The sequence below is a fragment of the Ictidomys tridecemlineatus genome, chromosome 3 (assembly GCF_052094955.1).
Source record: "Ictidomys tridecemlineatus isolate mIctTri1 chromosome 3, mIctTri1.hap1, whole genome shotgun sequence".
NCBI lineage: Eukaryota > Metazoa > Chordata > Mammalia > Rodentia > Sciuridae > Ictidomys > Ictidomys tridecemlineatus.
Genome location: NC_135479.1, coordinates 139354706 through 139378107, shown reverse-complemented (window position 1 = coordinate 139378107; position 23402 = coordinate 139354706). Strand labels below are relative to the sequence as shown.

The 23402-nt window shown below is 43.0% G+C and overlaps 1 protein-coding gene across 8 annotated transcripts in view; it reads left to right on the top strand.

Annotated features, from left to right (window-relative positions):
- LOC144376372 (palmitoyltransferase ZDHHC19-like) overlaps window positions 1-23402 on the top strand; it is a 112524-nt gene that overhangs the window by 74686 nt on the left and 14436 nt on the right. For 3 of the 8 annotated variants that reach the window (XR_013436814.1, XR_013436812.1, XR_013436807.1), the window contains exon 15: window positions 21191-22597. The exons of 1 other annotated variant lie outside the window; for it this stretch is intronic. The gene's annotated coding sequence lies outside the window, so the exon portion shown is untranslated. Of the gene's footprint in view, window positions 1-5728; window positions 5860-21190; window positions 22598-23402 lie in introns of all 8 variants that reach the window. 4 more of the 8 variants (XR_013436810.1, XR_013436808.1, XR_013436811.1 and 1 more) reach the window with 4 other exon arrangements.

Below are 23402 nucleotides of genomic sequence, written 5' to 3'. Positions count from 1 at the left end.
CACAGGCAAAATTTTGGCCCACTTTCTGTCAGAGTGAACAGGGCTTGATCATGCAGCTTAGACTCTAATTTTATTTTAGTGTCCCAATTGGCTCTTCTTTTCCCTGCAATTTCCTCACTTAACTTTTTAAAATCTTGTGCCAAATTTAATTTTGTAACCCACCAAGAATCACAGAAATTCTGAAGTCGAGCATAATAAAAGGAAAACTAATTAAAAGTCATGGACAGGAAACTGGAGGAAACTTTAGAGAAAAGATGGTTCAGTTACAGAGAACACAATTAAGACTTGGAGAGGAGTATGGTGTCCAGTAACTTAGTGAACCCAGGGGCCTTGGGGAATGGCTGGGACTTCTCCAGAAGAGGATTTTTCTCACTGTTTTCACGTAGTCTCATGAAACCATCTGTGTTTCAAATAATCAGCTCAGCTTGCTGATCTGCTTCCCCTGGGGGATTCTCTTTGCATCACCAGCCAAATCAACATCCCCCAAACACTCTCTGTCCAAACCCAAGGGAAGGTGAAATTTTCTGCATCACAGGGAGGCAGGAAATGGGCATTTAAAAAATGACCTGTTTTAAATAAGATCATTCTGATGTGTACTCTAGAGTCCAGAGAGAGCTGGCTGCCTGTGCCAATTAAGAATCAAAGCAGGGAATGCTCATTTCTCTCAGTTCTCTCTCTGAAACCGAGTAGGGGAAGGGTGATCCATGAGGACCCCGAGAGAGAGATGGAGAGAGAATTGAGAATAACAGCTTCTGTCCCTGGTTGACACCAGCAGCAGTGCATCATCCCCTCCGCTTCATCTGGAAACTGTAAACAGCAGCATTAGCATAAATTCACCAGGGAAGAGATCCCCAGCCTGAGAAGTGGGAGGCCCAGCGTTGGAGGAAAGAAATGGTTCTTCCTTCCTTTCTTCCCAGTGCCATTAAAACTAAATGAGACTGCATCTGCCTCCGAAGCTAGCTAACTGCCAGCCTTTGGTCGGGTGCTCTGGGACCCTCTGTTTCCGAGGCCTCCAGTCCCTGAACAATGGAGTATTTCTGGGCTTTATGATTTTGAGGGCTGAGTGATGTAGCTCTTTGTCCTGTTGTTGAAGCAGATAGAAAACCACATGGGCCTCTTGGGCTGGGAAGTGGGCGTCTTGGCTGGTGAGTAGGCTTGGGCTTGTGTCATGGGTGCCAGCTCTGGGTAGCTTTCTTTTTTTTATGTTTGCATGTTTTGGAGAGTTTTCTTTTTTAATTTGTTCTTTTTAGTTATACATGACAGTAGGATGTATTTTGGCAAATTATACTACTTAGAGTATAACTTTTATTCTAATTAGGATCCTATTCTTGTGATTGTATATGATTTGGAGTTACCTTGATCATGTATTCAAATACAAGGCTAGGAAAGTTAAGTCTCATGAATTCTTCTGTCTTTCCTATCCCCCTCTCCCCTCCCTTCCCTTCATTCCCCTTTGTCTAATCCAAAGGTCTTCTATTCTTCCCCTCCCCATCCTCTCTTGTTTGGGGTTAGCATCCGCATATCAGAGAGTACATTCTGCCTTGGGGTTTTGGAAATTGGTATATTTCACTTAGCAAGATATTCTCCATTTCCACCCATTTACTGGCAAATACCATAATTTCATTCTTCTTTATGGCTGAGCAATATCCCATTGTGTATATATATCACATTTTCTTTATCTATTCATCTGTTAAAGGACACCTAGGTTGGTTCCAGAGCCTAGCTATTGTGAGTTCCACGCTTCCTGTAGCTCTCTCCAGAATTCCATCCTGACCAAGTCTCACCATACCGTCTACTTCTTATTTTGAGAGTTGCAGATTTACATTAATTTGTGGAATGGTCCATTTAATGTCCTCCAAGGAAACGTGAACTCTGCCAGGGTCCAGAATGCGATGGGCCCTAATGCCTTGCACTCAGGGGCCTGCACATCCATGTTGCTCAATCGATATATTTGGTTGAATGAAAAGTGATTGAATGAGCTAGTTCCTACACATTGTTAAGCCTCTACTGTACTTGATCCCTTGAGTTAGGCCTGATAACCATTGAGACTAGGATTGGGAAGGGAATTTTCCCTGTCATTAACCTTGGGTAGGGGTTATTCTCAGGTAGATGGGCTCAGGCTGTGATGTCTGTGGTTATGGGAGAAAAATGTGAACCCCAGCCCAGGTCATCCAGGAGAGGCCTGGAGACAGAGCAGACCCAGGGGCGGGCACTGAGCAGGGGGTGTCTGAGCAGTTGACTGCTCTGGACCACTGGTCTAGGTTTTTATTTCATATATTCTACAAAGAGGTGAGGGACTATAACCTGAAGTTTGTATGTATACTTTTAATCTGTTTTTTTTCATTTTTATTTTTAATTTTTTAAATTTATATATGTCAGCAGAATGTATTACAATTCTTATTACACATACAGAGCACAATTTTTTATATCTCTGGTTGTATACAAAGTATATTCACACCAATTCGTGTCTTCGTGGATAATAATGATCATTACATCCCACCATCATTTATATCCCATGCCCCCTCCCTTCCCCTCCAACCCCTCTGCCCTATCTGGAGTTCATTTATTCCTCCATGCTCCCTCTCCCTATCCCACTATGGTTTAATCTGTTTTTTTTAATGATTAAAAAAGTTAATAAAAACCTGAGTGTCCAAAATGTCTATGAAACCTCTTTGATTATTATAGCAATGCAAATTGAAATGAAAATGAGACACTATCTCCCTCCATTAGCTTGACAAAAAGTAGACGGCCTGACAGTGCCAGTACTGGTGAAGTATGGGGACATCCTCATATGCCACTGGTGGGAAGCAATCATAAACTGCTTAAAGAGCCACTTGAAGTATATGGTGGACATGAACATTGCATTTTCAAGGACAGAGTGATTTCATTTCTAGCTAGGTGCTCTAGTCCAGGACCCTAGCTCTCAAGCTTGCATCTGGAAGCTTGATTAAACAGCAACAGGCCCCAGTGAAACTCTGGGACAGGGCCTGAGTATTGCATTTCTACCAAGTTTTCAGCATCTACTGAGAACTTGGTAGAAATGCAATACTCAATACTGGTGCTAGGGCTAGACCTTGAGGACCACTGTTCAGTTAAACTCTTGTTTATATGCACAGAAAAACATGGGCTAGTAATGTTCATTGTATCATTTCTCAGAGCAAAAATTAGAAGCGACCCAAAAGCCTATTGGTAGAGGGATAATCATGGTGGCTCATTACATAATAGAAAAGTCGGTATGGTATTTCACCACATAATTGTTGCAGATTTTATGCCAATTTTTTTTGCAAAAACATGTGGTATATATACACAATGGAATATTATTCAGCATTTAAAGAGAATAAAATCATGGCATTTGCAGGTAAATGGATGGAGTTGAAGAATATAATCTAAGTGAAGTAAACCAATCCCCCAAAACCAAATGTCAAATGTTTTCTCTGATATAAAGAGGATGATTCATAGTGGGGTTGGGCGGGCATGGGAGGAATAGACAAACTTTAGATAGGGCAAAGGGGAGGAAGAGGAAGAGAGGGTACATGGGGTTAGGAAAGATGGTGGAATGAGATGGACATCATTACCCTAGGTACATGGCTCTTTTTGTGTACAACCAGAGATGAAAAATATGTGTATTATGAACTATAATACATTTTTATGTCATATATAACCAAAAAAAAGGTGTGGTGTGACCATTCTGTGAAGCTTTTGTTAAAAAAAAAAGATTGCTCCTATATAACTTAAAAATAATTTTTTTACTAAACTGTCTTTGGTTCAAGATTAGAATGCATGGAATACTCATGAATATATGTTAAAATTGAATAGTCCAAATTTAAATGCATCATTGCTTCAAGACAGTTTAGAGAATATTTTTCTGGTCTGGAAACAAAAAGTTAACACATTAGTTGTTATTGATTTGTGCATTATAGTTGAAATATTATACTAGAAAAAATTTACTACCGTGTTGCAAAGTATGGATTTACAAAACTTAATCTTCTGTGTCTGAAGATTCTGGGCCACTATTATTGGATGTGTTGTCCTCAGCAACATTGGTAAGATGTGTTAACCACTAGCACTGCAGTGTGCTACACCAACCATGCACTTGGCCTTTGGAAATATACTAAGGAATTGCATGTGTACCAAGCATTCTAGGATCACACATACAATGTGCGAGTCAAAAGCGCATCCATATGCCATTGATGAATACATTGGTGCTCTGTTTACCTTTTAAGTGGTGTGATGATTATGCCATGAAAGTTTATGACCCAACTTTTTAAACTGAAAAAATAGGGTGCCATGATTATGCAGTAACATGCTGTAGTTAAATAAATGAAAGGAATATGTATATTTCTATATCAAGAGCTCTAGAAAGATGTAAGTTACGGGGTGTTAGAATAATATGGTATCATTTTTTGTAAATGTTTTTAAAGTTTAAAAACAACTTAAATCCAATTCTATTTTCACTGCATAATCCAAGTATAAAAACATAGACCAGACATCTAATCTAGAAAATGTTTCCTCTGGAGAGGGAAGGGAGATCCTGGTGCTGGGCAAAAGAACATGGAGATGTTAATCTAATCTAATCTGCTGCTGTACACATTAAAAATAAAGTCTAAATATGATTTTTCTTCATTTTAAGGAGGAATGATATGGCTTTTGTTGTAGTATCCTTCGTGCTTTTCTATACTTTTTAAAGAATTTTTTAAAAGAATTTCTTTTTTAGTGGCAGACGGACACAATACCTTTATTTTGTTTATTTTTTAATGTGGTACTGAGGATTGAACCCAGTGCCTCCCACATGCTAGGCAAGTGCTCACCACTGAGCCCCAGCCCCAGCCTCTTTAAAGAATTTCAAAACACAGTAACATATGCTTATTGTGGAAAATGAAGAAAAGAGTAAAGACAGAAGTTAAAAGCATCCACAAATCCACTGTAAATGTTTTGGTGTTTTTCCAGTTTGGTTCACCTATACAAAAAGAAGGTAGGGATTGTACATACTATGTACACTTTTTTTTTCCATGCTGCTTTTGTGGTTTAATATGATATTAGAACCATTCCTCCATTCATTAAGTTGTTTTGAGTGATTTTCTTTTAATTGGCTACATAGCAATCCATCCTACCGTGATCCTTGGATTTAACCCAGCCCCCATTGGTCTTTCAGGTTTCCCGTTGTTTACTGTTATAAATGACAAGGTGGTGAATATCTTCATTCAGCTTTATTTAGGTCAATTCTTCTCTGTCAGCAGCAATTTCCTTGAGCTTGGGTTCACACAGCAGGTGACCTGGTCTGTGCCACTGGGCCTGGGATGCGGTATTTCGGGGTATTAGTGAAATAGGTCTGTGTAGGAGTGGGACTTAGGAACCAGGTACGTTCCTGGAGCCCTTGGAGGTCTGAGCCGATGAGACCTGTAGAGTGAGGCTGCTTCCTCCACTCCTCTCTCTATTCATGCAGGGCACACAGGATTCCAGGATCCTGTAAGACCCTGGTATAGGGACATGGGGCAGTCAGAGATGCCAGGCCCTAGATGAGAGACACAAGCAGAGTCACAGGCATCACAGGCATCACAGGTTGCTATGGTCTAGATAAGTTAATGTTCCCAAAAGACCCACGTGTTAAAGTAGCAGTGCCATGGGGAGGTGGGGTCTGGTCAGAGGAAGTGAGGTCCGTGGAGGCTTTCCCTTGAATGGGACGTTGGGACCCCAGCCTCTTCCTCTTTTTCTCTTTGCTTCCCACCAGCCATGAGGGAAACAGGCCTCCTCTGCCTCATGCTCCTGCCATGATGTACTGTGCCGCCACAGACCCAAAGTGAAGGAGTCCACAGATCAGGAAAGCTGTGAAGCATGGAGCCAAAATAAACCTTTCTCCTTGTAAGTTGTTTATCTTAAATAGCTTGTCAGTGATGGAAAACGAACTGACATATAGGTTCAAGTACAGAGTGGGGGAAATCAAGGCAGGGCTGCAGGGAGGGAGCTCGGGGCTCCAGGGAGGGAGCTCAGCTCAGAGCCATGGAGGCAGCTGGGAAGAGTTGGGAAGGAGGTCATGTGAGCTTGGGTGAGGTTTTGTTGTTGTCTTTGTTTTGTTTCATTTTATCTTTATTACCAGCTTTGTTGAGATCTATTTCACAGATCATAAAGTTTAGCCACTTTAAGTATATGATTCGGTGATTTTTTATTAACTTTACTGGGTGGCACAACCATCACCATAAAGCTGTTTAAGAGCATTTTCATCCCCTCAGTGAGATTCCTCATGATCATTTATAGTAACCGCCCTCCCGGCCCATCTCCAGGCACCTGCTAACCTACTCACTGGCTCTAAATTCACAGGGTTAGAGCACATTTTAAGGATGAAAGCAGGATTTTAGATTAAAGTAATAGCAGGGAAAAGGCAAGACCTGGGGACAAGAGGGCCGTCTATTTATAACAGAGAAGCAGCTCCACAGCCTTTAACTTGAATGAAACTCCACCTTGAAAGCTTTAACAGTTACTAGCTTGGCATCTGCTGGAAGCAGCCTCTGCCTTTTAGTGGGGTAAAGTTTTTCTTTCCTTTAACCTTTCGGATGGCTGGATTCCTGTTCTTCCCACAGTTTCTAAGCTCATTCAGGTGGATCAGCTGGGCTGGGGGTCCTGGTGGAATCATGCTGAGAGGCTGGAAGGCCTGCTAGGAGCTGCAGCTGAGCCATCTCTATAGTACAATGGGGTCTCTACTCACTTGATATTATCTGACCTGGTCCTGCTGTGGTGGTCCTCATGATCTCGGCCCACCTTAGATCCAAATAGTTTCACCCTGAAAATGAAAAGATATGGTGTAGCTCAGTGGTAGAGATTGTGCTCAGCACATTTGAGGCCTTGGGTTCTAGGCCCAGCACCCAAAATGAAGAGAGATCACCTGTGTTGAGTCTACCTTCCTTTACATAACCAGGTAGGCTTTCAGATGCTAGATACAAGCAACTTTAAAATAATGTTTAAAATATTCTTTTTAAAAAGTTTGCAAGCCTGATGCAGGAAAAGAGCACAGCACAATAAAAATCCAAGGTTAAGTGTATGATTTCATCCAGTGACAGCCACTGCTGCATTTGGGGGTATATACTTTCTATCTCTTTATTTATTTATGTTTTAACTTTCTTGAGACTTTATCCGCTTCCATTAAACCCCTGTGGTGGTGAAAGAGGTGTTTAAGACCATCAGGGCCCCAGCCTGGCTCTCACTGGTCTGGGCTCTTGTTCTGGCTGAGATAGGGCTGCTTCTGGTACTTTGAACCCATTGCTCAACCTGCTCTCAGTTCCCCTCTGCCTTTGAGCAAGGGGCTGAGCTCTGGGAGAGGCCCTCTGCTGGGCATCATCTGCTGTGTAAAGGAAGAGGCAACCTGACACCATTAGCAGCTAGAAACTCTCCAAAGAGTGTTTAGGCAGCAGACTGCAACATATCCCAGGATAATTCAATTTTTACGGAAGCTATTCCCATTAATCATCTCCTAATGACTTTCCAACTGAGGCAATTAAGAAGACCTAGGATTTAAAAAAAAAAAAAGCCCTATATTCATTTTACATCTGTCTAATTACCCCGAAGTTCATGGAGCCCAGAAGAATGTGAAAAATGGACTCCATTCTTCTCCTTTGTACTTGGCATTTTTCTCTGGGTTTGGCTTCAGCCCCAAAGGGAGGCAGCCTCAGGGATATGTGTGTTTGTGTGTGTGTGTGAGTGTGTGCATGTGTGAGATAGAGATAGATAGATAGATAGAGAGAGAGAGAGAGAGAGAGAGAGAGAGAGAGAGAGAGAGAGAGTCACCCAGGGGCCAGGCTCAGAAGATCAGGGGTTCTTGGGTTCTGCTAAGTGAGGAAGGCTTTGAGGCTGAGACAGGAGCTGGGGCAGGAGCAGTATAAAGACAGGGAGCCCAGAGAGCCGACCTGCTGAGATCCCTGCACGGATCCCAACACTGAGCTGAAGAGCAGGTCACAGTGGGGTGAAATGAGTGCCCCAGGCATCTTGTGTCCCAGGCACTGCCTCAGGCACCTTGACGCACACTCCTATTTACTCCTCCCCCAACTCTGGAGACAGACTCCTGCAACCACAGTTTGAACCTGAGGAAAAGAGGTGAAGTGACTTGCTGGAAGTCACATAATTGATGGAGGGATGCAGGGCAGGGATCTGACTTCAGTGTCCTGCCCTGGCACTTCCCCTGGTTCACACAGTTGGGGACTCCAAGACTCAGCCTCAGAGGAACCCAACAGTTTTGCTTTTCCACTGCTCTGGGAATAAAGCTCTCCTGCCTTTTAGGAAATAAAGGGTAACTTAGAATTTTGAGAGGTATTGGAGATGGGAAAGAGACCCTCCTGGGCTTCCCCTGGGCTTTCATTTCCCGCAGGTGGGAACTGAGCTGGCCTCTCCAGCAGCCCCTCCCACCACAGTCCTTGGTTTCCCAGAGGGTGAGTTCAGCCTCCTCCAGGAGAGGCTGGACGAGGAAAAGGAAGCCCAGCAAGAAAGTGCAGGGCAGAGAGGACAGGTGGACCTGGATGCGGAGGACCCTAGATTGATAAGTTGAGATCATATTCAGGATGCCAGTGCCTTGGGGCAGTCATGTTCAAAGTGAGTGGGGCCACATGGGAGTCTGGAGGTGGATCCATTTGAATCAGAGCAGGATCCACAGCTTCTTGCTGTATTTTCGCTAAAGTGAATCTCCCCGAATCACACCTGATCCTCTGAGCCTTTTTTACCTAAGGAAAGCAAGGTGCCCTCATTCTTCCAAGGTTGGGAAAACCTCCCAGGCCACTAAAAAAAGGGGAGCTCTCCTTTAAAACTACCCAAGTCACCCAAACCCCCAGCCCCAGGCATGAACCTTTTCAGGTCTCATACACATTTCTGTTACAGGGTGAAGTCTGGTTTTGGAAATGGGGAATCCGGACATAGTGGTGATATTCTGAATCTAGATATAAAGTAGGGGGGTTGGGGGGTGCAGTAGCAATTCTTGTTTAAGAACTGTAATTCTCCCATCCCTTGATATAACTCTAATGTTTCCTAGGACTATCCTGTTTTTCAAGATAGACTGAAAAAAAATACAGATAAAACTTTAATGTGATGTCTTTCATGTTTGTGCACATTATTTAATAAAGCAGTTAAGAGTTATTTTATCAAGGCATGCCATAAATTATTTATTCCAGAGATAATCAATCCTCAGTTTGTTTCATCTTATAAAATGTTTCATATTTTCTACCTCCCATTTAAAATATGCTGTTAACCAATTAATTGCCCTCTTTCATGTAAATACATAGAAATTTTTATCATAAAGCCCATTAAAATTAATAGGATACTTAATTAATTCCCAAAGCAGCCAAAGTTCAAATAATTATGTTGGATCAAAATGTGAACCTTGATCTGATTATTTTTAGGATATGATCAGATTTATTCCAAATTTTATTTTCTAGTTTTATAGTATTTTTAATATTCTTCTTATTAGTATTTTTCTAAGTTTTACAGTATTCTTTGAAATGCCTATTATCACATTTCTAAAGTCAGACTTTTTTTTGAAAAAGTATCCTAATTTGATTGACAGGTTTAACAGTAAGGATGGGTTTGATATTTAAATTACATGACATTTTTGATAAATAAACTAAATTTGCTGTTTCTAAGTTTGGTGAAAATGTATAGTTTTATGATTGGAAATTCCTATAATAATTTTTTCATGTTCTTATTGATACATGATAATTATACTTAATGGTGGGATTCATTGTTAGGAATACATATGTGCACACCAAATGTTGTCGTAATTTGGTCAATTTCATTTCCCAGTATGAAAATATACTTTTAACAAGCAATCATACAAAAATATTTTATTAAAAATACTTTGTTCGGGGCTGGGATTGTGGCTCAGTAGCAGAGGGCTTGCCTAGGCACTGGGTTAGGCACTGGGTTCGATCCTCAGCATCACATACAAATAAGTAAAAAAATCAAGGTACATCAACAACTAAAAAATATCTTTAAAAAATACTTTGTTGGCAAAATTTAGTTAAATTAATAGTTTGCTTTCCCAAACTTCTCTGAATACAAAGGATTAAATTAAGTGCCTCTAAGGGAGAGAATAAGAGGTTTCATAAATAATAATCATTTCATAAATCTTGTAGAACTTTTTAGTGTTCTTCCCAACAAGTGACCAAAAAAAAAAAAACTTTATAGAGACTGGGAAAAAATTTCAAATCAAACAATTTTTCAGTTTTTTGTTTTCATCAAAATCAAAGAGTAGTTTACTATATAATTTTTAGGCCTATAATTCAGTAACTGAGAGAATGAAATGATGGTATTGCTAAAACAAAACTTCCCCTCCCATCTACTGACATGAGTCAAGTTTCCCAGCACGTCTATTTAAACAATCAGAAAAATAAGTACAGAACTAGTACGCCTCATTAGAGCAGTAAGTCACATTCATCAATGGATACATGACCTAGTTGGAAAAAAGCCAACCCCATTTATCTCATTAAGGAATGCACTTGTGGGGCTGAGGCTGTAGCTCAAGGGCAGAGCGCTTGCCTAGCATGTGTGAGGCATTGGGTTCGATCCGTAGCACCACATAAAAATAAAAATAAATAAAGGAATGGTGTCCATCTACAATTACATAAATAAATAAATAAATAAATAAACAAACAAACAAATAAATAAATAAATATAAAGAAATGAACTTGTAATAAAGTTTGTTTTTATAGTTTTATAATTGTTAACTTTTATGTATTTGCTTTGATCAATCACATACTAGCAATTTTAATAACTAAATCCAGAATAAAATATTTTAATACTTAGAACTATAGCCATAAGAATTTAAAAATTAAAATTAGATGACTTAATATATACTTGTGATTTGTTACAGAGGGGGACAATCCAAAGCACATCTTTGAGAATGAAATTATGTTGTGTAAGGATAAAATTCTGAGAATGGAATGAAAATCAGTTCAAAGAGGAAAGTGAACATGTAAAATTTGAATTTTACAGGGCTTGTCCACATATTTTTAAACAGAAGGTAGAATATCAAATTCATAGAGACATGAAGTGGAATGGTGGCTGCAGGAGCTCAAGTGGGTGCCTCTGGGAGAATGCAGAGTCATCGTTTAAATGGGTAAAATTTCTGTTTTGTGAGATGCAAAGAGTTCTGGAGATGGATGGTGGCGTCAGTCGCAAACTTAATGATCAGAATGGTAATATGTTTTGTGCATTTCACCACAATTAGAAAATTAGATGGGAACAGGATCAAAGTGTTAGGCTATTTAGATGCTATTAGATACAGTCAACAGAACAATGTAACGATTTCATTTTTAAATGTCAATATTTACCCTGTGCCAGAAATCACATGCTTTGCAAGTATTTCACTTACAATGGAGAAAGTTTTGGTATCAACCTAAAAGGTGTAGAGCATCCATAGATTTTTTGAAGTTATTTTAGGGCATTCTCCAGAAGAAACATATGAAGGTTTTTGCTCCAGGAAACTCGGGTTCCCTGAGGTATTCCTACAGTTCCACCAAACTGAAGAGTTTTCCACTAAAAGTGAAGATTTAAAATGCCTGAGGGAGTGTCACCTTTTTTATGAATTTATGTTGGAGTTCCCCATGACATTTTATTAGAGGAGTAAGGGAGGCAAGAGGAGGGAGAGAGGGAGAAAGGGAAGGAGAGAGAGGGGGGTAGGGGAGAGAGAGAGGGAGAAGATGAATTATGTTTTCAAAATAAAAATGACTTTAATTTGAAATCACTGCTCTGCAGTAGGCTTCTGGTCAGGGCATCAAGACCAAGACAGGGCACAACATGACCAAGAGTGTCTGACCCTGTCCCCTGTGCAAAGACTGGTGTTGCCCTCCTCTTCTCAAATATGCCATCTCCACCTTCCCAGTGACCTGGCCTTCAGCCTCCTCTGTCACCTCTGTGCTGGTCCTTTCGCTTTAGATTCTTTCTGGTCTATCACCACTTGCTCCCCAGTACCAGGACAGGAAAGGAAGGTCATCATAGCGGAACCAGGACCCCTACTATGAGGTCAGCTCCTTCCAGTGAGTGGGCACGGGCACCAGGCATAGATGTATCCAAGGGAGCCATATCTAACATGAAGCCTTGGGTTCAAGGCTTCGTACATGAGGGTAGAACCTGTAGAGCCCAGGTTACCCTTGGAAAATCCCCTGGGAAGTCATAATATCATAATATCACTGTCTCTCTGGAACTCCCACGGCCAGCTTTTCCTCTAGCACTGACATTGTTAGTTCTTTGAGCATCAGAGGAAGTGGTGGACATGTGCCTGGGGACTGTGCACCATGGAAAACATGTCTCTTTAGGATCATACTCTGCCCAGAGAAAGACTCTTTCTTTGATAACGGATTTGTGGGTTCCACTGGTTACACCTGTGTGTGACACAGTCCTGACACCAGGTGGCTGTTGTAGAGCGCAGTGTTTCCTTGCTCTTTACGGAACACAACCTGTTTTCTGATGCGTGCCTCCTGCACCAGGTTGCAAATGATCACTAGTGTAAGTCACAGATGGCCACAGTTCTTCCAAGCTCCTCTCATGGAGTCCGTTTTCCTGCTCCTTGAAACTGGCCTTGTCTTAGAGTACAGAGAAAGGCAGAAATGGTGCTCTGTGGGTTCCAAATCAAGGCCTGGAGAAGCTGTAGTATCCTGCTTGTGCTGCCTTCCAGTTCTGTGGCCACGGGAGCGAGGTGGCTGCTGAGGTCTCGCGAGAACTGTGAGCTTGGTGTCTGTGAGGCTGCCGGAAGACCACCTAGGCCCCGCTGTCTGCTGACCGGAACTTCATAAGTGATCCCAGGTGAGACCAGCAGAAAAGTCACTGCCAGGCCCAGCCCAAATTGCTGACATGCAAAACTGTGAACCAGTGCCAGCTGTGGGAGGCCTTTGTTCTTTGGGATGGCGTGTTAGCTGTTGCAGTGATGGCTGTTTATAAAAATTTGTGCTCCCCTTCCATAGTCTGGCCTTGTAATTGGCAGTTGGCTCCATTTCCCAACTCCCCCTGTATCAGATATGCCTCCGTGGAACTGGCGCTCACCAGTGCAATGTGAGTGGAGGTGACATGCCCTTCCTCTGGGCTGAGGCTGTAGGAGTCAGTGTTGACTGGCAATGGAGGACTTCTAGGCCCTGGGGGATGGTGAAACTACAGGATCCAATGTGCTTGAGTTCCTGGTCACCATGTGGCAAATTTCCCCTCAATAAGGAATACCAGCACTGGATGTTACAAGTGATAAACTTGCATTTTGAAGACTTTGAAAGACTTAGATGTTTATTCAAGCAGGTGACTCACACAAGAGCTCACAATGACAAATCACTGTGTTAGGCACTGTTCCAATCACTTTACACTTATTAACATACTTCATCCTCCAAGCTACTCCATAGGAAATTAGGACCATCTCACTTTGCAGAGGAGGAAATTGGGACTCAAAGGGATTATATGACTTTCCCAGGGGCACATATCTACAATACAGTGGGGCTGGAATTTGATCTGGGAAACTGGTGTGGTAATTTGTGTGCTAGAGTCCTGGTACCTGCCTTGCCATGGATTCACTGTGTTCATCTGCTACCTTTGCCTCTGAGTATCTTGTCTATAAGATGGATTGGGAGCAAACCGGCTAAAACCCACAAACTTTCCTCTATGGCTATGAAATCCTGGGTTTCTATGGTGCATTAGTCTTTTTTTCATTATAATGAAATACCTGAAGTAGGCTACTTTTGAAGGAAAAAAAAATGTTTCTTTAGATCACAGTTTTAAAGGCTGAAAATCCAAATAACATGGCACAGAGACTGGTGAGGGCCCAGTGATACATAATAGAAATGTATGTCAGGGAGGAAGGGTCACATATCAATGTGGGAAATCAGAGAATGACTCAAGGGCAGACCCAGGCTTTTATAACAGCTTGCTCTCCAGAGGACTCACTTCTGGACACTAGTATTCCCAATTTAGGATGGTGCCCTCAACGACCTAAAGAGCTCCCGTTAGGCCCCACCTCTTAAAGGTTCCACACCATCTCCCAGCACTGTCACCTTGAGGACCAATCTCTCAGTGCAGATACTTCTGGGGGAACAAACAACATCCAAACTACAGCGTGTGACTCAAGGGGAAAGGTGAGTCATGTCATGAGGAAATTAACAGCAGGACAAGAGTAAATCTCTGCTTCTCAAGCCATTGGAGGCCCATTCTGTGTCTGGACTCTTCTGTAGTCACCAGGGTGGCTAGGGAACACGGATGACTTGGCCAATTCTGAGATCCACAGTTTCTCTGATTCAGAAGGCAGGATGTATGATGCCGGCACACCAGTGCCTCTCCAGGAAACCCCAGGCCTCACATGTTCCTCCTCAGCACTCTGGGAATGTTGGTCCTAGAGTTGCCTGGTGGGGTACTGACCCAGGGGCTGGCAGTGTCAGACTGTGCCTTAGATAAGGAAACTGGAGACAGCAACTCTGGGGTCTTGAACAGAGTTACGAAGCCTTTTCCCTATGTGTTAAATGAAAAACAAGAGCCCAAAGAGGCTAAGGACTTACCCCAAGTTTCCCAGCTGGTTGTGGGCCAGGCCTCCAGCCCAACTTTGGTGCTGGTCTGGGTTTTCTTTCCTGAATCATGCTGCCTGCCCAGTTTGGGCTGGGCTTGGCACATTGAGGTCTTTTGGTTGTGTATTTTCCCCCTAAGTGTCTGATGCAGGGAAGACGTTTTTTAAATACAGCAGGAAGAAGCTCCTACTGTTGGGAAATCCCATACAAATGGCCTCAGATGGAGAGAAGGGCCCTGAAGTGCTGTTGAGTCTGGGCCTCAGCTGCCCTGTTCCTCTCCGAGGGCCTTGTAGACCTGGTGACACTGATGTCAGAGGGCGTGGCCTGCAGCCTCTCTCTGCTTTCCACACTCAAGGTTTCAGTTCATTCAGATGCCTGGCATTTGGAGAGGAGGCCTGCACTCTCCTCCCAGCTGCACAGATCATTGAGAATCTGTGATTTCCTCGTTTTGTGAGGTGGGGGGATGGGAAGCAGACTGAACTAAAAAGTCTATAAAATGCCCGTGACCCATTTCTACAGGAAGGAAAAGGTGTACTGGTGTGTGTGTGTGTGTGTGTGCATTTATATGAAATATTATGTATATATTATATATGATAGATATTAATATGTATAAATTTCCTAGCAAACTTTGAAGTCCAGTGTTTCCAAAATAACTTGAATAGAAAAGAAGTGATAGGAATCCAATCCTGTGGTTACATAACACTTACTATCTACACATTTCCTCACATAATCGGGTAGGGGAGAAGCTACACAGGATTATGCTCAGGACCCTAGGATGGAGGCCAGGCTGTATTTTGTCCTTTGTTGCTTAGTTTCATCTTTGATTTCACGTCTTTGACCTGATCCTGGTTCAGCCACGGTTGATGGAGCATCTAGACTGCAGCTGGGCCCACTCACATGCAGGATGCTTATGAAATGTTGTGGTGAGGCAGAGATGCTGGAGTGGGCTGCTGTACCCGGCGAGGAGCCTGCCTAGACAAGTCCTGACTCACCTGGGCTCTAGACTTTGATCTGAGAAGTGTTGCTTCAGCCATATTAGTCAGGACTCTTTGGATTGAATGTGCCAGAAATCCAACTCACACTGGTGTGGATGCAAAGGGGAATTTTTGACTCCAGAAATTGGGAAAGATGAGGTGGGGCAGACTCCAGGCATGACTGAATTAAGGGCTTGACAATGTTGCCTGCTCCTGCTCTCTTCTTTCCAGGGCTCAATCTTGTTTCTCTCTTTGTGAATTATTCCCATCATTCTTTATTAAACATAGGATTACCTGGGATGGGGAACCAGGGGGTGGGAGTGGGGGGGAGTGGCCCCACTGCAGATCACCCCAGTTGGTGGTCCTTGAAGAAAGAGACCTCAGTGTATACAAGGCCCTAGGTAAAGGCTCCACTTAGTTACCTCGTGCTACAGTCCCGCCTCTGGATCAGCATCATGTCTAGGCCAGGTTAGGGCAGAGGGTTCTGCCATTGCCCTACGAATGGTTCATGTGGGAGGGGCAATTTTGTCAATGTGGGGGATTGTTATTGAGTGGGGATCAGAGGGGTCTTGTGAGAAGCTCTAAACAATGGGCATCCACTAGAGATGTGGTATCAGAGCTGGGTGTGGTGCACACCTATAATCCCAGGAATGTAGGAAACTGAGGTGGGAGGATGGCAAGTTCAAGGCCAGCCTCAGTAACTTAACAAGGCCCTCAGCAACTTTGTAAGACCTGTCTCAAAAAAACCAACCAACCAATACACAAAAAATCCCCACAGGGACTAGGTATGTAGCTCAGTGGTAAAGCAAATGTGGTTTTCAATCCCATTAAAAAAAAAAAAAAAGATATGGTATCAAGTACCAGTAATAAGAACAGATGGGATTTAATATAAAGAAGGGTATAAAGACATTGGCCAGATAGCTTAAAGGGTAAATGGAGACCCCTAAGTTGTGACAGAGATAGAACTACAGAAAGCAGGCACCTTCCCTATGGCTAGAGAGAGCACAGTGGGGGAATTTGGACATAGAGGAGCGTCCTATAGGGATGAAATGACACTTGAAGAGGAGCCTCTGCTTGGCCATACTTGGGAAGGGCCCTCCAAACTCAGACAAGGGTCATGTGCTTGGCACCCAGACATATGAGCAGGGAGTCCAGCCAGCTGCTCATGGTATTTCTTTGGGGTCAGGGGGTGCATCTAGTTGTGTGAGAACTGTTGAAGCTGCAAACTGGGCTCAGCTGCTGCTACAGTTTGAACTGCCTGCAGAAGGCTGGGTAGAGACTGCACCCCAGAAACGGGAAGCCTGCCAGAAGCAGAAAGCAATATATAGGAAAGAGCAAGTCTGTCTCCCTCTGCCAGCATTGCAGCCTCTGACTATCAGAGACTAAAGGGAGCAGCTGACAAAGTGCAGCTATGGAGGCAGAATCCCAGCATCACCAAGGGACACAGCAGAGTGGGTTTGGGGCACAGAGGCAATGGCTTCATGACTGGTCCCACATCCTCTTTCAGTCTTCTAGTTGGTACAGCCTCCTGAGCAGCAGTCTGGGGAGGGGGCAGCTATAGTTCAGGACATGTCTGAATGGACATCCTCCTCAGGACCTGGAACTTGTCCCTGGCAGAGTGGTCCCTAGTGTGTATTATGCACAAGTAACTTGTGTGACAGGAACCCACACAGGGCAAATGGGTCCTGAGGCAACTTCACAACCCTCCCTGCCTAGGCTTTCGAGTCAGTCTGTCTGTCTGTCTTTCTGGAGGTGCAGGCTTTTTCTGGAGTCCTGAATAGGTGTGGGAAGGGGGTGTTGCACCTGGACTGGAATGACTAGGGGCAGGTGTGGCCCAGGCCTGGTGGATGTGCCCTCAACTCTATTCTCACCCACTTTCTGATAGAATCAACAAGAGGATCCCAGCTCCACCACTTAGAAGCCACTGTGTGGCTTTGGCAGGTTATTGGACCATTCAGAGATACAGTTTCTCTAGAATGCCCCTCAGTGCCTTAATCCCTACACCAGGAGGCAGGGAGAGACTTGTGGTCCTTTTCATCCCATCCAATCCTCTCTTCTTCCCCCTGTTCCTCACAGGAGTGATATTTTATCATGTTGTATCGTGTGTTTTTTTTTTTGTTGTTGTTTGTTTGTTTTTTGCTTTGAAGGTAGTTAATATCAGCTTGGAAAAAAGTGAAGACCCACGATAATGGGTGAGACTTGCTGGGCAGAGTTGGTGGACAGTCCCAGGTTAAGGCAGGACCCCAGAGAGTGGAAAGGGGGAGCAAAAGAAGAGAGAATGCTCGATGGTAGGACTTCTGCACCCACCTGAGGGAAGCAGGGGACCAGGAGCACACCAGGCCCTGGGTTCCCTATGCATTTCAGTGCAGTAGAGCTTTTTAGTAGACTCTTCATCTGGAGGCTTAAGCCTCCCAGGCTCAGCTATTTCCCAGCAGAACAGTAAGGGATGGGCAGGATAAGGGGCCCAGAAAGATTTATGCACCATGTGAAAATGGGATTAAGCCATATCTCAATACAGAGTAAATGCTCTAACCATATATGATAACTTTTAGCTCCTTCACAGTGAGGGTGGGCAGAAGGATCAAAGTACAGGGCCTCTTTTTTTCAGGCAGGGAAGGGATCATTGAAGAGCTCCATGTCCCAAAGGATGCTCATTGGGTCCTGAGGACTGAAGGTTGTTTTGAGACCTGCTTGGCATCCTTCCAGCCCTGGAGCACCTGCTCCTCCAAAATTCATTTAGTTTCCCTTTGTTGTTTGCAGCTCTTGTGTGAGGAGTGGTTTAGGCTATTTCCGTCTTTTCTTTCATTTCATGAACCACTCTAGTCGGGAGAGTCTAGTTCCTGGTCACTTAGAACTGAGGCTGATGGGCTGGGTCAGAGTGACATTTCTCTGAGGCCTGAGCACAGTGAGCACCTGTCCCCCTCCATCTGCTTAGTTCTGGCAGAGTTTGGACTTTTCTCCTTGGAATTGGTGGGTGGGGCTGGCCATGGGGAGGTGTCTGATCCCAGATTCCCAGCATTTTTTCCTTGGACCTTGACATACAGTGGGCATACTTCTCCTTCCTTTCCTGCTTGATAGCTGTCCCTGTTGGGCCACCCAACTTGAAACATGGGGCCATGGATGTTGTCGATGGCTCTGGAGTTGCCTGCCTGGATCCGAATCCTGACTCCCACTGTAGATTAACTACAGCAGGGAAATATTGGGAGGCTCAAGTGAGATGCTAAAGGTTAACGGTTGGCACGGGGACATAAACCTGATGGAAGTGTTACCAACTTTTATTATTAGGAGGGCATATGGATTTCTTGTGGTTGTTTTAATGAACTGTCATAGGCGGGGTGGCTTAAAACACCACTTTTTCTCTGGCGTTTAGAAGTCCAAACCCCAGATGGTGGTGGAGCCGTACTCTCTCTGGAGGTTCTGGGGACAGTGTGTTCCCAGACTCTTTCTGTTGCTGGTGGATGCTGTGCTCCTTGGTTTGTGTCCTCAACACTGCAATCTTCAAAGCCAATGCTTCAAATCTCTTCCTGATCTAACTTTACATGGCCTCATCTCTGTGTGGTCAAATCTCCCTCTTCTCACTCACAGAGATACAAGTGATTACATTCAGGTCCTACCCATGTAACCCAGGATAATTTTCTATCTCTAGAGCCTTAATCTTATCTGTAAAGGCTTTTTTTTTTTTTTTTTTTTTTTTTTTTTTTTTTTTTGCCATATAAGGCAACCATCATAGCTGCTAGGAACTAGGATGTTGAAGTCTCTTAAGTGGCCAATTTTCAGAAAAAATGCTGGGAATCTGGGATCAGACACCTCCCCATGGCCAGCCCCACCCACCAATTCCAAGGAGAAAAAGGACAAGTGGGAGGGAGGGGGAGAGATTTGAATGTTTTGGGTGATTGTCTTAGGACAGGTTCCCCACTAGCAGACTCTTGGATGAGGATTCCCAGGCATTAGGTTTATTAGGAAAGTGTTTCTGAGAGAAACTGTTTAAGAGATGGGAGAAGCAGAGAAGGGGAAGAGCCATAGATGAGAGGTGAGAGGTGAAGTGCCAGTCTCACCCTAATCCCACTCAAAGCCTTAAGAAAAAACTCACTGGTTGGCACCCGTGTGTGGCAGCACATGCCTATAATCCCAGCTTCTCAGGAGGCTGAGGCAGGAAGATTACAAATTAGAGGCTTGGGGCTGGGGATATGGCTCAGGTGGTAGCGCGCTCGCCTGGCATGTGTGCGGCCCAGGTTCGATCCTCAGCACCACATACCAACAAAGATGTTGTGTCCGCCGAGAACTAAAAAATAAATATTAAAAATTCTCTCTCTCTCTCTCTCTCTCTCTCTCTCTCTCTCTCTCTCTCTCTCTCTCTCCCTCTCCCCCCTCTCTCACTCTCTCTTTAAAAAAAAAAAAAACAAATTAGAGGCTAGCTTGGCAACTTAATGAGACCTTGTCTCAAATAAAAAAATAATTTAAAAAAAGGGCAGGGATGCAGCTCACAGGTGGCACCCCTGGTTCAATCTCCAGTACTGTAAGAAGAGAGAAAAAACTCACTGATGAAATTGAATCTCACTTTTATCAACACCCGATCCTACTTCCCCTCTTCCCTTTCTTTAGGAAATTATTCTTATAAATTTGGTATTTTCCTTCTTGTCCATTAAAAAGAAATTTAGTGTATATCTTCTTGTAAGTGATATGAAATATTGCCCTCATATTTCCAGAAAACTGTATAAATAAATGATATCTCACTTTATACATATTTTTGCCACTTTGTTTTTGCACTTAGTGTAGGGTTTGGGGAATCTGTTCATGTTGGGAGATACATTATTTAATTCATTCATTTTAACTGCTTCAAATTAATATATATCACTTTGAGTTGAGTCATTATTTTCTTGGTGAAAATTCAGGTTGTTTAAAAAATGTTTTCATTCCTACAACAAAGTCAAGATGTCTCTTTCCCCTTGTAGAAGAGTTTCTTTTGGCTTGCTACTTTGGGAATTTTCTGGAACATAAAACATGCATTTAAAATTTTTAATAATGACTGCAAATCTGTTGACTGTCTTTTTTTTGTACTGAGTTATAGAAGGCTTTTATATATTCTTGAAGTACTTCTTTGCTATTTTATGTTGCAAATAACTTCGAATCTGTCATTTTTTTTGACATCTTCCTGTGACTATTTCAAGTATGGGTGTTTTTGGACTTATAATGGGGTTCATTCTGACAAACCTACTATAAATTGAAAATTTCCTATGTTGAAAATGCATTGAACACACTTCCTGGACACCCACACAAGGCCCAGGAGTGTGGGTGGTTTTCCTCATGATCTCAGGGATGATTGGGAGCTGCTGGTGCCCAGTATGGTGTGAGAGCATAGTGACATAGATTGCTAGCCCAGGAGAAGATCAAAATTCAGAATTTGAAGTACAGTTTCTACTGAATGTTATGGATTTTGCACCATCTGAAAGGTAAAGAGAAAATTCAACTATTGGAAGTCAGGGACTGTCTTTAGAATAATGCCCTGTGTTTTTAAACTTCTCAAATTGATGATGATGATGATGATGATGATTAAGCCTTTAATTAGATCCTACTGATTTCTCTGCTCATAACTTATTGTTATGGACTGAATCATGTTTCCTTAAAATTCAAGTTGAACCTCCAGTACCTCAGAATGTAACTGTATTTGTAGATAAGATCTTGAGAGAGGTAATTAATTTATGTGGTCTTTAGGTTGGGCCCTAATTCAATGACAAATGTCCTCACAAGAAGAGGAAATTTGGACACAGACATATGTATGCACAGAGGTAAGGTTTCCTGAGGACACTGAGAGGTGGCTGTCTGCCAGCTCAGGAGAGGGCCTCAGCTGAAGCAGACCTCCTGACACCTAGCCCAGACTTCTAGCCTCCCAAACTGTGAGAACATAAGTTTCTGTAGTTCAAGCCACCCACTGTGGCACTTTGTCAGGACAGCCCTAGCAAACGAGAACACATGATTTTTCTTCTTTCTTTCTTTTTTTCTTTCCTTCTCCCTCTCTTTTTCTCTATCTCCCCTCTCTTTCTCTCTCTCTTCCTTCCCTTTGCATTGCTTACTAGTTCTACTTCTTTCAGGGAGGATCTTAGTGTTTATTTCACCTCCCTCTAACTAATACACCTGGTTTGTCTCAAAAGGTAGTTTCAATGGATGCAGAAGTTAGGCGCGATGCACACAGTTCTAAATCAGTCTAGATGCAACAAGCCCCACTCACCAAATTGCACTTCCCCTCCCCATGATTCTCTTAGGTCATTTCCTCAAAGGGACCTGCCAAAATACATAAGGGCTTGTTTACAGTAACGTTGGCCCTTTCAGTCTGGATATATTGAAAGAGGGGGAGGGAGGAAAATGACCTACCTTGCAATCTCTCTGAGGGTATTTTTCCTCAGCACTTGAAGATGCGAGTCCCCTTCTCACAGGGTCCATGTTGATGGAGCTCTCCTGTTATCTGATGGTCATTCTCTTGTGGGTAATTTATAACTAGCTTTTATCATTTTTTTTTCTTTGTAGATGTGGATGCCTATTTCTCCTGCTTCAGGCTTTGTATGGTAATGTAAGGCCACATGTCCTTCTGAATCTCTGAAAAAAATCTTAGCCATTATCTCTTGGGGAGAAGAACTTCCCTTAGGCATGAGTGACTCTCAGCCTCCCTCAATGTATCTTACTCCCTCATATTTCATATCTCTTTATATCTTTATATCTCTGTGATTTCCTTCAGTGACTAGTGATTGTTTAACCTGACCATACTTTTAAAGAATCAATTATTATATTGTTCATTTCTGTAATTTTCTCTTTGACACCTTCTATTATTCTGTTGATCTCTTCCAATATTCTGCTTTTGCCTTATTTTATACCTTCTCTAATTTCTTTGAACACTTTGAGTGTGGCTGTTTTAAAGTCCCTTTCCAACTTCTGTATTTTCAGTGTCTGGCTTGTGTTTATTGGTTGAATCTGCTGACTTTTGCTCCTGGCTTTGGATTTCTTCACACGGTTGGCCGTTTTGTGGGGTCCTGTGTGTGCCTTGACTGTGGAGATGCTTCTCTGGAGTAGCATTGTGATGACATCTACTGTCCCCAGTGGATAAACGGTCCCTGGGCTAGCATTCAGGTGAGTTCCTAGTCTCAGAACACCACAGCCTGCTGGCAGCACAGCATCTGTCCTCATGTCACGCAGACTAGATATTCAGCTTATGTGTGATTATTCTCATTTTAGTGTAAGGTAAGTGGTTCATTTTGTGCCTATTATCCAGGACAGGAAGCAGAGTTTTATAAATCCCAGTTCCTGGCTGGGAGAGCCCTTTCCTGACTGCTGACTTTATTCAAGGTATTCATCTTCAGTTGCCTTGCTATTTGCAAGACAGTGCTCCTATCTGGGCTCAGTGGGCGTGCCTGTCATCACAGCTGCTTGGGAGACTCAGGCAGGAGGATCCCAACTTCAATGCCAGCCTCAGCAACTTAGTGAGGACCTGTCTCAAAATAAAAAATAAAAAGGACCAGGGGTGTATCTCATTGGTAAAGCACTCCTGGGTTCAATCCCCAGTACCCCCCCCCAAAAAAATGAATGTGCTTCTAGGTAAGAACTAAACCTGCAGGCTCTTATACACCCTAAGGTTCCTTTCATATGGAATTCTGGAAAAGCCCAAACTGTAGGGACAGACATAGATCAGTGGTTTCCAAGGACAAGGGGTGGGGAAAAGGAGAGACTACAATGAGCAGAGGGGAGTTTGGGGTGACAGAACTATTCTCTATCTTGACTAGGATAGTAATTATATGGCTGTATTTGTCAGAACTCACAGACTATACACTAAAAAGGTTGAATTCTATTGTGTGTGAATTACGCCTTCATCTCATTTTCTAAAATAGTTTTTTAGTTGTCGATGGACCTTTATTTTATTTATATGTGGTGCTAAGAA